The sequence below is a fragment of the Phascolarctos cinereus genome, unplaced genomic scaffold (assembly GCF_003287225.1).
Source record: "Phascolarctos cinereus isolate Bilbo 61053 unplaced genomic scaffold, phaCin_HiC Scaffold_726;HRSCAF=1367, whole genome shotgun sequence".
Taxonomy (NCBI): Eukaryota; Metazoa; Chordata; class Mammalia; order Diprotodontia; family Phascolarctidae; genus Phascolarctos; species Phascolarctos cinereus.
In genome coordinates, this window is record NW_027556098.1 from 166,913,491 (window position 1) to 166,928,384 (window position 14,894).

Below are 14,894 nucleotides of genomic sequence, written 5' to 3' on the forward strand. Positions count from 1 at the left end.
TGAAAAGAGTGACTATGGAGGAAAATGAGGATGTTGGAGATGGAATGCCTTGTCCAGGAGACGATTAATAGGCTAAGTTGTCTGGAATGCAGAAAATGTGAAAGAGGGTAATAGGAAATTTCTGGACAGGTAGGTTAGAGCTAGATTATGGATGGCCTTAGGAGTTTTATTCTGTTCTAGAAGGAACTACTGTTGGCATGGGTCTTAGGAAGATTATTTTAGCAATTGTGAGGAGAATAAATTGAAGAATGGAAGAGACTGGAAGCCAGAGGACAATTTTGGAAACTATTATAATAATCTTGGCAACAGATCACCAGGACCTTAACAAGGGTAGTACACAATGGCTCTGGGAGGGGAGTGAAGGGTCCGAATGAGGTAGAATTGACTTAACTTCCAAACCAAAAGTGAGGAAAAGGAAAGAGTCAGAAAAGGAGGGGCCATTTGAGAAGGGAAGAGTATTTTCTTTTTTTGACATATTGAGTTTGAGATGCTGATGGATGTCCAGGTAAAACTGTCCAGAAGACACTTATTGGTGCAGGTCCAGGGCTGCTTTCAAATGTTTGCAGATATGTTGTTTTCTTTGTAGGATCATAGATGTAGAGTAGGAAGGGACCCCAGAAATCACTGAATCCAATTCTCTTATAGTTGACGAAGCTGGAGCCCAGAGGAGTTAAGTGACCTGGCCAGTTAATAATTATCTAAAGCAGGATTTGAATCCAGGTCTTCTTGACTCCCTAAACCAGTGTTTCACCTACAACATCATCTTTCTCTAGATCCAATTCCCTCCATTTTTTGGGATGAATTAGTTTGAGTGTGTGTAGGCACACACATGTATATATACATAAATTTGGGCTTGATGCACCAAGGTCCAGGAATGGGAAGGTTAGTGTTGGGACCCTGAGCACACAGGATAGATTGTACCTTCTGTAAATGTTTGCACTGTCTTGGAGAGCTATGACTTGAAATGTTCCTTTAAAACTTACCATCCATTTGTTTGCTGCTGTGGGAAACAGTTTGATATCAGAGCCTTGTTATCTGAGGCTCCCCTCTCCCCTTCCTTTTTTTGTGGCATATACAGTAGAACCATTTTAGTCTTAAAACTTCTAGGTAATGGAAAGCAGCCTAGTTGGGAAGATAATTAAAAACAATCAAAGTTCATGTTTGAAACTTGCAGTTTTATTTCTATCCAACAGCATATCACAATGACAGTGTGTCTGGATGTGATCATTACATGTGCCCAGATTAAATGAGTGCATTAGCTGATTGTTTCTGGTATGAAGATAAGCAGAGAAGAGTATAATAATGTTGGCATTTAAGTGGACCTAATTAGGCTTCAAGTTTAACACTCCATTAAGATGAATGGGGGATGGTCCCACCCCTATTCAGTCTGAGGTATTGTCTTAGTCTGGATGCAACCTCAGAAGACAGCAGCATGTCAGTTTGCATCCTTATAGTCACCTCTGAAAAGAGGACTAGAAATTTAATTCTTTTAAAATTAAATCTCAGATTCTGGAGGCCACAGTGAAATCCACTGAGAGCTCTTAAATCCTCCAAATTCTGCAGCTGCATTCATAATAAACAACAATAACAGTAATAATCCTATTTTCCTATTTCTCTAGAACCCTTTCACATGAGGAGCTCAGACTATTCCCCTTACACCTTATACTGTAACTATTGTCTTCTGATTTGGTTCTAAAGAGCCTGGTACATAGAGAGGGTAAATTTGTTGGACAAAATAAAACAGTATGTTAGTGGAAAAGCCCAAGGACATTTCCTTTCTCTTGCCATAAGCTAACATTCAACCGTGAATCAGAATAAGGGGAAATACTCTGATTCCCTAAATCAGGCATGTACTAATAAAAAAGGAAGCCCATTAATGCGACACAGTGTGAGCATATGCTAGAGTGGCGAAGGGCAAGAATGATTTGACTGTGGAACCACATCGACAACCACCATCTACCAAAAAGCCTCACGACGGTCAAAGGCCCAGTTAGAGGAAAAATGTACTATTCTTATGAAGAAATGAGAGGTCTCATTAGAACTGCAGTACTCATGAAAGAGTGACGCAGGGCTCAGCTGCTAAAATAGCCGTCTTTCCACGCTACTTTTCTGACAACAAGCCTGTGACCTAAGTCAACTATTATTCTTCCCATTTTATAGAGGGGGAGACTGAGGCTCAGAGAGACATTAAGCCACTTTCTGAGTCACAGAGCCAGCAAAGTTAAGAGTCAGAATCAGGATTCAAACTCAGGGTCACTTTCCCTCCAAGTCCAGTACATTTTCCATTATACCACAATACCTCTGAAAATTCAGAGCCAATGAATTCTAATCTCAGCTATGTTACTTATTTCCGGTTTGATGGTGGGCAAGCCATTTCATCACACTATGTCTCCTTTTGTTTGTAAAATGAAGGGGATAAAATGGCATGTTTGTCAGACCTAGGTACTATGGTGATAGGTACTGATGCTATCTAAATAGACTGAACACAGGAACAGATGGGATGCAGCCTCTCTGTAGACAGACCTACTGCTATGCCCTGTTCCCTCCAAATGGCTTTATTTTTTAAATCTTCAGAACTCGTGGAACAAAGGAGAACTGTTTGATACAAATGAGTCAGATACAGGCATACCCTACGCAACAGGGCCCTATCCAAGGTTGTATCACATTAGTGACTTTAATACATTTCCATATTGTCTCCAAACCCTGCTGGGACATCTCTGGACAGTGGATGCAAATGCAAAGTAGCTAGTTGCTGATGAAGTAGGTTAGTGCTTCTGCCTCAGTGGAGATAACCGCTCTGAGGATCAGAGCCATTCCATTTAAATATTGTTCCTATAGAACAAATTCCATTCAACTAATTGAACTTTAATTAAGTGACAGCTGTGTGCAAGGTACTATTTTAGGTGCTGGAGATATAGTGATGAAGAAAAAATGGTCCCAGCCCTCAAGGATCTTATATTCCACAGGACAAATCACTTAACAATTTGTTTTCCTGTAAAGCATTTCTCTTTTCTTCATTAAAAAAAAGATTCTTTTATAGAATCACAGATTATAGAACCTTGGATTTGGAAGAGTTGTTACAGGTTACCACCAATATCACACCTCGTGGAATTTACTCTGATAGATGTTCTGGGATAGGAAGCTCATTACGAAATCAGCCTGTTTCTTGTTTTCAGTAGCTCTAATTATTAAATTCTTTCTTATATTTATACTAAACTCTGCCTTATTGGCACTTCCACCCATGGATCCTGGTTTTGGCTTCTGGGGCAACACAGAAAAAGGAAACTCCCTCTTATATATGTTAATTCTTCCATCTACTTGGAAGTAGCCTGGTTCTGTGTTTAAAGAGGGCTCTGTGGTTAGAATTTAGAGGAAGGCAGCTATAGCATGCCTTCTCTTTTCCAAGCATTTTCAACTGACCATTTTTAGGCCCCCAAATTATTTTTCTCCTAAGACCTATTTTAGAACACAACTAAACCTAAGAGTTCTTCTAGAAATGATCCCATGAGAGATGGTCCTGGACCAGGAGTCAAGAGACATTCGTTTAGTCTCATTTAAGAGCTATTCATGAGACCTTAGGCATATCATACCTTTAATTTTCTGGGTGGTTTCTTTTTTGTTTTTGCAACATGAGGAAGGTCTCTAAGGGCCTTTCCTGTTCTGAAATTTTGAGGTTGACTTTTGATTATTCATACTAATGGAGGACAATCTTTTGGTCACTTCTTAACAGTATATGATTAATATTTACATTTGAAATGCATCCTTACATGTACTTTTGTAGGACACTTGCCTTTGTAATTATGTTGAATTTTTACTAATGCAAACTTAAAGTGAGTTTGAAGTCCCTACTTCTAAATGTGTTTAGTAGAACAAATGTCTAGAATTAAAAATTTGATACATAAGAAAATATCATCATGTGCTGATTAAGAGCTGATTGTATCTATTCACTTTTGTCTCTTGTTTACATTTGCTACTTTTTTTTTAAAGGTAGCTGGGCTTAAGTGACTTGCCCAGGGTCACACAGCTAGTAAGTGTTAAGTCTGAGGCCATATTTGAACTCAGGTCCTCCTGACTCTAGGGCTGGTGCTGTATCCACTGTGCCACCTAGCTGCCCCTTCTTTTTTAACCTGTAATTGTTTAGCTTGAAACTTATACCTAATAACATACATGATAGGGTAACCTGGCAGTAAACTTGGAGAAAAGGAGGATTGTTGAGCGATATATTTGATTCCTAAACTGCCATGGATCAAACCATGTTCTATAAAACAGACATAACCAGTAAAATGTCACCTATAATATGATTAGTTCTGTGTAGTTATAGATAATGTTGGTATAGTTCTGCCTCACAATGATATCATTGTAGAACTTATCCTAGATTGTAATCTTCATGAAGCCAGGCACTGACTTACTCTCTTCAACCCTCAACAGTGACTAGCATGTAATGAATATTTACAAATGAATTCACAAATAAATATACCAATATTAGGGACATGAGGACCCTTCTGTGTTATGCCATTAACGTTTTGTTTTGTTCCCCCCCCCCCAACTTGTATTATACTTCCTACAAGGGCTTCCCCTACCCCAGCCTTAGAAACATTTGTTTCTAAGGAGCCCTGAGTAGATTTCTGATGCCATCCACACAGGAGTGAGGGTGAGCAGACGGAAGGATATTAGACAAAGGTAGAAGACTAACAGGGGAGAAAAGCTGTTACCTCTGAGTATGGTTAGCTTTCCCTTCAAGTTGTTGAAGACCTGTTTTATTCTCCTGTATGATGGTGTCTTTGTCCATAGCATCATCAAAACAGGCAGTAGTTGAATGAGGGTTATAGGATTTTTAAACATTCCACGAGCAGAGAAAGGTTTGGGCTTGCTTGTATACAAACAAGGACCAGTAACATGTATGATGAACCCTTCTGGAAAACAAACAAACAAACATAAAACAACCTTGATTTTCTTTTAATAACCAAATGTATTATCTTAAATGCTGAAATTTTTAAAAAGATAGTTGAGCTTGCTGAGAAACATAAAAATCTGCGTGCCTTCAGCTAAAGAAATGCTATGAAGCCTCTTGGGTCTTCTGACACAGGAGGCCCTGTCTTGGATATAATGCCCCAAACACTCAGCAGTCTCTGGTGAAGTCCCTGACATAGGGATTGATTGAATGCTTATGTATTTGCAAAGGTTCTGCTCGACTCCTCTTTCCTGAGCTGATCCCCTTGGCACATCCATTGCTGAGTGGAGACCTTAACGGAGCACAATCATGAAGCGCCTCTGCTCTGGTAACATTCACAGGTTTCCCCCCTAAATTTCAAGCTTAAGCACACTTTTCCTTTCTAAAGAGCAGCATCTGGCCTCTTAGTGTGCTCATTTGCATGCCAATACTTGGATTGCTCTTCCAGCACACAGCTATTTAATAGTGGTGCTGGTGTCCGAGCTCTGGGAACAAACCAAACGGTTTGGGTGTGCTTTTGTGTGCAGTGTGGGTCTTTTCTACAGTGTTCTTATTAAGAATAGTATGCATTCATTATAACAAGATTGCTCTTTTGCTCAGAGGCTATCACAGTGCATTCTGTAAATGAATTAACAGTAGCATGCATTTGTGTATTATGGGCCCAGAAGATGCATTTGTTTATTAAATAAATCTGTAGTACAGAAAATATAGTTTTTAAAATAGTTAAAAATAACTCTAGAAAAAGGTTGAATTGCACATGAACAGTAGTTAAGGAGTTATTATTATTATTTTTTAAGCCTCGGTGTCTTGGCTAGTTTTTCCTCCTTTGTTTCTTCTAAAGACTCCAAGATCACAGGCCACAGTGTGGACTAACAGTCTGCAAAATTTGACTTTAAAAAAAGAAGCCAGATTTGAATTACAGAAGCACAAAGCATTTCCAGAAGTGGTGTTTTAAACAATCCTGTACCTTAGAGACTTACCATTATTAGGCTGGGGTGTGTGTGTGTGTGTGTGTGTGTGTGTGTGTGTGTGTGTGTGTGTGTTCCAAATCTATGGCCCTCATCTCTTCTGTATAAGTTTCTTTTTAGGCAGACAGGAGGGCTAAAACAGATGATATTTTTCCAACTGTATTTTCTTTTGAAATTGAAGTTTGCGTTTGGGGCATTCAGCTAATATCGATCTATTTAGTTCCAACCTTTTGGCCCAGGTGTAGATGGTGTAGGTATATTAATAAACATGAGTCAATCTGTTGGATTTTATTGGTGTTAGCTAATGATTTTTCAAAGCCCAATGGCAGTTTACAATCTCATTGTGAACTGAGAATGTGTTTTTAAGTGTAGCTTCCCTGGATTTCTGTCCATTCTGAATTGGTATAACTTTCTTGGGTGTATAGAATGATCTGTTGCCTGCTTATGCTACTAATAGAAAAATTAACAAAATTTAAAATATGGAATGTTAAATTTACAAACTGAAATATTCAAACTACAGCAAGGCTGGATACTTTTCAGATGAACTGAAACAAGAGAAGTAATAGCATAGTCATAACCCCAAAATGTTGACATCAAATCTTTGTGTCATTGAAACAAAGAAAATGTTTTGCAAAGGTGAAATTCATTACCCACCGGAATGCCTAAAAGATTTCTACCAAGTACCAAATACCAGAGCTATTTAAAGAAAAAAGAAAACAGGAAAAGGACAGGTAGAATAAATGGGTTTAGCTTCTATAAAATTGTATTTCAACAGTGGATCTGCCGTGTTATGGAAAAAAAATAGCTAATTACAGCACCAATACCAAAAATGTGTTTTGCAATGAAAATGGCAGAACTTGTAAAAGACATACCATATGTAACAAAAAATAAATGATTAGGATAGAATTAACCTTTTCTCCAACAGTGTCTCAGATGCTTACCATTTTATTCTGAGAGGAATAGCATCCAACATCATAATTTGCTGCTAAAAAATGCACTAGTGTGGCAATTGATTTTCTAATTAAGGAAGAGGGGGAAAATATTTGAATGTTTAGTTTCTTTTCCTTCATCTTTTTTCTCTTTCCAGAAAGCCCTGTATCAGAGTATTTTATTTATTCCAACTGCAGCTTTTAGACAGGTTAGCCAATCAGAAAGCCTGTAAAGACCTAGGACCAGGCTTGGTGCTGAGCTCCAAATGTGATTCCAGTCCTGACAGGGGGATTATAGGAAACAGATGACTTACGCTTCTAATTTGTGGCCTTAAATTGCAAACAGAATTTCAGGAGTCGAGCAGAGTAATAAATGGCAATAGAGAAAGCCACACACAGCCAAATCAGTATGTGGTGGTTGTAGGTTAAACTAAATGGGAAGAGACAGGTTATGATGGTTTAGTGTATTACAGAGAAGAAAGTCTTAAATTACTAGTGCTGAGAAGTATTGCACTATGGCAGACAGTCTTGCACTGTGTAGTCTACAGATATCACAAGCAGAACAATAAAAAAAAAAAGCAGGTTTAGCATGAAACCTGTTGCAGGACAAATCGTTCCTTCCCCCCCACCCTTTAGAAATGGAAGCTGTGTTTTATGTTTGTTTTGACCTTAGCTGTATACTTGGCCCCTTAACATCTGTTTTCTACTGTTGCAGTTTTTCACACCAAATTAAATGTCGGGGAGTCAGATAAAATAAATTCAAAATCCATCCAAATTATTTTTGTCGACTTTCAACAAATGTCTCAGTTGCTCTCTTCACATTGACTTATACCATTTAAATGGCAAAGCATAAACTAGCCCTCTTTCTAAATTTTTGAGCCATTAGTTCGTTTAAGCTAAATAAGGCATTTTGAGATATACTTAACTCTGGAAATACTGCACTGGCCTTTTCAGTAACACATATAACTGTCCCAGATTTGCTTTAAGGCAGTTTCACTCTTTTATATTAACCAGATTTGCTGGATAAGAAGAATTCCTGCAAACCCAGTTAGTGTCCATGTATATAAAAACATTATTCAAGCTATCTCATCTACTGAGGGAATATATATCAATTATAATTGAAAGATACTCATCCAGAATTTGATATATGGAAGTTAATGCTAATATTTCCCTCTTCTATTTGCTGGAGGTTTTTAGTTGAGTGTAAATAAAATTGAGAGCAAGAGAAAATAGTGTAATAAAGAATTCAAAAAGAATTCAAAAAAACTTGGAAAGATTTATACAGACTAATAGAGTGAAGTAAACATACCTGAAAGAAACATCTCTGCAGTAATCAGCACAACATTAAAAACAAAATAAAAAACCCAACAACATTAAAAGCCTCATAACTCTGATCAGTGCAGTGGCCATCCTTGACTTCAATGAGTGGATGGTGGAGCATCTTTCCTTCTCTTAGTAGTAAAGGAGAGGTAGTAGTCTATAATGGCAGAATTAGGCATAAACTGTCAGACGTGGCCAGCGTGTCATTTTGTTTAATTGTTCTTCTTTGTAACAAGGGAGGTTTTTTAAAAATCTTATTTTTATTGATATCTTTTACCTTGATCTCACATTCCTTTTTTGAATATTTGTCTTCCTAAACCTTCCACTGAGCCATCTCTTATCACAAAGATTAGGAAAAGAGAGAGAGAAAGCAGTTAGCCAACACATGGATCATTCCTGGCAGTCTATGCAGTATTTTGCATCTACAGTCCTCAGCTCTGCATTGAAGGGAAGCACAGTTTCTCAACTCCTCTCTGGGACTAACCTTAGCCATTATAATGATCCAGTATTCAGTTTTATTTTTATTACTGTTGTCCTTTCCTTTAAAATGATTGTCATTATGTATATTGCTTTCATGAATCTGCCTGTTTTAGTGCATCAGTTCGTGTCATTCCTTGCTTCTCTGAATTCTTTGTTTTCATGATTTCTCATGGCACAATGATATTCTGTTCCATTCATGTACCATAATGTGTTTACCTGGCCACAGAGGGGTGGAGGCAGGAGACATCATTGGGAAGTGGTGTTAATGTAAAAAAAAATCAATAAAATGTTCATTTAAAATATATAATGCCACTGTGTGCTCTCAGAGTCATGAAAAGGCCAGCTTCATAAAGTATGAAAGTCATATTAAAAGTCATGAAAAGTCATATTAAAACAATCAAGAAGCATTTATCTAGACAGGACTAGGGATACAAAGAAAGGCAAAACCAGCCTTTATCATAATAATAATAATCATAGTATCTAGTATTCACAGAGCTCCTTAAAATCTGCAAAGCATTTACGTATATTAACTTACTTGATTCTCAAAACAACCCTGTAAGGTAGGTACTGTTAATAACTTCATTTTGCAAGTGAGGAAAATGAGGCACAGAGATGTTAAGTTACTTGCCTATCCAGGGTCACACAGCTAGTAAGTGTCTGCATCGGGATTTGAACTTATGTCTTTCTGACTCCAAGTCCCATATTAAGATGTACAGGGTGTCCTAAAAGTCTTAGTGCAGTTTTAAGCTTTGGTGACTTAAAACTTAAAGCTATGACTTTTGAGACACCCTCTACATAAATAGATACATACAAGATACATTTAGAGTAGACAGAAAATAGCTTTAGAGGAGAGGGTTCTAGAAGCCAGGGGAACTGAGGAAAAGCCTCTTTGCAGCTGAGTCTTGAAGGAAGCATTGGTAGCTTATCATCAAATTAATGCTTTGATAAAAGAAGTAATGTATCCTCGACTTAGCTCCCTGACCCCCCCAAAAACCCTACTAAATACAATATATCTATGTAAGACAAATACTCTGACAACTACCATGTGTTGGGAAAAAGGCATGAATAAAGAGGCCTGTGGTAACCACTTTGGATTTAGAAACAACCCCCCCTCCCCAATCTAAATACTTTGTTATCAATATTTACAGATCAGATGACATTATCCCAGTGAAAGAGTGAGGTTGAACTTTATGGCTTGTTTCCTACTTAGCTTATTAGTCTGTGTCTTGAGGGGCACTGTCTGTAATTTACAGGCTCCCTTCTTTTTTCCTTAAGATCAAGCAATGCACAGTGCTATATCTTGGTTCTTTTTCAAGACCGTATGAACCTGCAACTTCGACATTTGATTTTGTCTGTGAAAGCAGGGCATCTCCCCGGCAAACCAAAGAAAACTGTGTTTGTTACAAAATGGTTATTGTTTTAAGCGCGTCTGTTGATTATCATTGAAAATGACTGGCTAAATACATTTTGATTAATCACTTGCAAAAATTATGCTTGTTAGAGCTGTTTTATAGTCTCTGTCATGGTGATATCAATGAGGGTTATAGCTATTTCTTTATAGCTGCTTTCCCTCCCTAAATCACCTGGTGAAAAAAACCAAACAAATCTTAGTTGAAAGCCTTTGTCTCCAACACAGAATCGCTTTTCATCTCTGATTTTTTAAAAAGAAATGCTCAATTATAATTTGTACCATGGGCCTACGTAGGGCCTGAACCTTTTCAAATAGGAGATGGCTTTTGTCTTTGTAGCTCATCAACACTGATCACCTAATTAAATCTGATATCTCTGGCTGAAGCAAAATGATTTGTTAATAGTTCTTTTGGAGTTTACTTAATTAGTTTGGATGTCTTCTGTGTGGTACATGTGGGGGCATTTTGAAATATGGAGCTGAAAAAAATTGGGAGTGAAAGGAGGTTTTTTTTTTTTTAGGGGTTAGTAGGGGACGCCTAAACCAAGATGACCAAACTATGAAAGCAAGGTGTAGTTTGAACACCAGAGCTTGCAAACTAGAGTCATTCATTAGTTTGAGAACATAAAGCAGATCTTGTGAACTAGAAAAAGCCATCCTGTCAAATCGAGGCCTGGGCTTCTGTCAGAGACACAAGGACTACACCTTGATCAGGCCAAGTCACTGACACCATTTTCTTTAACAAACACCAGCAGCCTTTCTTTCTCCTTCATTTTTAACATTTCTCAGGGGTTGGATTCCCTTTCTTCTCCTGCGTTGTAGAGAGTAAAGGGAGCTTGTTAACTTGCTTAGATATTTTGACTGCTAATGCACTTTGGCCACTTGCCTGTGGTAACAGTGTCAAAGCATAACTTGGTATAATTGCTATATTTGCAGTCGGAAGAGTGTTCTGACTTAGTGTTCAAGCTGCTGAATAAAAGGAAAGTGTCATTTTGGAAAATCCTTTAAATTGCCCTCAAAGTTCAAGCAAAAAGACAACATGAAATGTACCTGGTATTTCTTGTACTTGATAACCGAAATATGGAAGGGGAAAATTAGTATTAAAATTATGGTAATTTTGGGAGATACAGGTTAAGAGCTTGCCAGTTCCCATGTTTTTTAAGATAAACATCTTAAGCATCACAAAGCTGTGACTGAATAACTTTAAAAAAATTCAAAACTTACAATGAAAGCTGGAGTAATTGACATTTCCTAGCAAAAATTAATTATAAAACTTTAAAATATTAACTAATCAATTTTGTAACCATTTGCATACACTATAGATTAAAAGTGACACATTTTTGATGGACTTCCATTTATTAAAGATGTGGATAATTTATAGACATTGACAATATCCATTCTGCAACTGGAAATTAAGGATAAAATGGAACTTAACTCTATGGATAGGTAATAATGGCCATCTAAAATTATATTAGTTATAAAATGATCTTTCCAGGTGAAATGGTTACATTCATCTTGTTTTCTAGGAACATCTGCAATATGGTCATTTTGATTTATGGATCATGATCCCCACCCAGTATGTTTCCCTGCCTACACATATCCTCTACACACGTACCTCTTTCTTTATATCATATCTGTGTGTCCGTTCTCCCTGCTGATGCTGGGTGTATTTGGGGGGATGTGGGCCCTTAATGCAGGGGGAAGAGTTTTGCTGCTACTTTTCCTACTATGCCATTTCATTAAGTGCCTTTGCTTTGAAAAAAAAAATAGTCAATATATCTAAAAACAGCTCCTAAAAGGGATCTCTTCTTGTTTTGCTTTTTTACTCTTGTATATATATAGCATGTGAAGTTACAGACAAACCACTGAGAAAAAAATATGGGACTCCCTTTGGCCTTTTCCACCAAAGGGGCCTATGTGCATGTCCTCAAGTATGAAATGTATGGAATGATTGCCACTGTAAACATTGAATAACTCTGGTAGGCACTGGGCTGTAAATGCTAGCATTCCTCGGCATCAAGAACAATAATCCTGCCAGGGAAGCAGACCCTTCCTGTGTCTTTCACAAACTGCACAAAACTACATGCCACACTCAGGTAATGACTTGTAATTAGTGTGGTAGGCAGGTAATGACTTATAATCACCTGCCAATTGATTCTGAGTGTTTTCTCTGTTGAAAAACTCTGAGTGAGTGGGAAAGTCAAGGAGGCAATCAGAAAAAGTGGAGCAAAAATGGGGAATCTCTTCTCTCATACAACTTCTATTTGTTGCTATGTCTCCTAGAGCGTTCCTTTGCACCATCTCCTCTTTCGCTAAGGAAATTCAGGATCGTTTGGCAAATTACTTTACCTGCCTGCTCCTCTCAGAGGCATACCAGGCACATACTGGGAATTTTATGTGGTTTTAGAAGTAGACCAACACTGCCAGATCCACCCTCTACCCCAGACATTAGGGGTGATAGAGTGTTAACTGTTTTAGCTTGAAAAGACTCCTTCAATCACCCTAATCCAAGTTCCACTGATTTACTTATTGCATCACCTCTGAGTTATTCAATGAAATCATAGGGAGTCTTGCAAGTGAAAATTGGGTTGAAGTAAAATGATTGCTAGATAATTTAGTTAGTGGATCCCTTAGGTAGTTTAATCTAGACCTTGCTGCTTAGTGTTAGGTAAAAGAGGAAAAAGAAGAAAAGCAAAGGATAGGTTTATATTCCTAAAAAATGTCTATTCTGGCCTTTTTATTTTTCACCATTAACATATTAGATCTTTTAAAGAGTCTGTTTGGAATCTGGTGCAAAAGTTAACAGAATGTCCTTGTGGTGCTGCAGAGAAGTTTCTGTGTAGTAGAAGCACTTTTTGTTGTGAAGATGAACTTCAAGCCCCATGGAGGCTACTGTAATTTACTTTTAGAGATGATCATTCTCCTTAATCATAGGAACCCTTCCCTGGGACTTGTTGACTGAGTCTTGGAAAATAATTGGTCAAGAGTTCTATTGGTACATGCCCCTTTAACCTAACAGCTCATACTAACCTTGCACGTGAAGCAGAGTAATATAGAACACGACTATGGAGGGAAATATCTCACTGAATAGTTTAGATGGACTAAAATCTATAGTATGTTTGAACAAGTAAGATGATTTCAGTAAACCTTTTCCAGTTTTTAAATGGTAATACTTCTATTGTCAAGGTCCTGTGACCTATGACTGTAAAAGACCCCTGACCCCTGACTTACGCACACCTGAGGGAAAAGTGAATGACTGAGATGATAAAGTCAAGGACACTGCTGCTGCTGACCTTGTGGCACAGATTCTTCACAAACAAACCATTTGGTGTTTTCTGTGTCCATGACCTCAGGCAGCTTAGCAGCGTAGCTGGATGAACAAGATTTCCCCAGGAAAACACACACATACACACAACTAAAGGGAATCCAAATGCAGCCATATGGGGAAAGTGGTGCCCCCTCCCCCCCGCCCGGAACACTAGTCCCCAACAGCTGCTCTGCACTCCTTAGAAGATGCTACATCCAGCCTTCTTTCCATCTTCAAGGACAACTAGTTGTACCAGAAGGAAGGTAGGCCACCTATCAAATGTCAGCAATGGAGCCCTGTCTCCCAACTTTTATGCGTTGATTGTAGGCAGACCCAGTTTGGAAGAGACGGTGGTGGAATCTTTAGGACTGTTACCTATAGATGCTGCATTCCCACTTCCACAACTATTTCCCTATAGGTAGATGGGAGAGAAAATGAGAGAGAGAGAGAGAGACAGAGACAGAGAGAGACAGAGAGACAAAGAGACAGAGAGATAGAGACAGAGACATAAACAGAGAGAGATTAACAAATGATGACCAATTTTAAACATTTCACATTTGTTTAAGGGTCTTTCCAGTTTGACACTGACTTACAAGGTAAACTAATACCTATACCCTTTCAAATGCAAAAACTTTAAAGGAACTTTCCTTTAAAAAATTCTGATTAAAAATAATTGGAATAAAGTAAACCCATATTTCCAGCTGGAAAGTCAGATGGGAGACCTTAGGTACTACACAGCAGTTGCTCTGATCTGTGGGCATGGCTCATGCCATGTCCTACAGGATAATAACGAGAGTGCTGTTGTTTTGCGGCTTTACCAGGCTATTGTCCTTTTATGTATGAGTAAGATATGTGTATCTCTAGTGGATGGACGTTAGCAGAAGTAAGTCATGCACAGATAGAATTTATTAAGTTTATATGGGAGTGACAGCTGTGAGTGGGAACACTAGTAATTCCAAATGTGCCAAGGACTAGAAGAAAAAGAACTTTCACATGTGCTTTGATGTAGCATTAAGGCCAAATTTCAGAGAGGGCCTCAACCCAGGCACAGAATCTTCATGTCCACAAGTAGGAATTTCTTCTATATAGTTGCTGGCCCTTGAGAGGGTTAGGGCTATTTTGTCAAAATCCAAAGCTGTTTGCTTTCACATTTGTGAATTTTCTTGGGCTCATGATGGTGAAATTTTGTCCAAGTGGGTGCAAATGTGTTGTTGGCCTGGACCCCTTTTTCATGCTCCCTTTTTGTTTACTCTTGATACTACAGAGAGAATGAGGGAGAGAACAGTAAGACATAGATATACTTGTCATTGCCTAACCAGCTCATTCTGGCTCTACTGCCTTGTCACCTCCTCCTCACTACCTGTTTTGCCTGGCCCTCCACATATTTGATGTGAAAAATCCGTTTTCCATTCAGCTCCCAGCTATTAGTGACTTAGGGCTCTTAGGCTTATGTTCATCCCCTGTATCCTTCATTAAGATGGTAGACAACCCCAAAGTGATTTGAAGTTTGACTTCCTTTTATCGAAGTTAG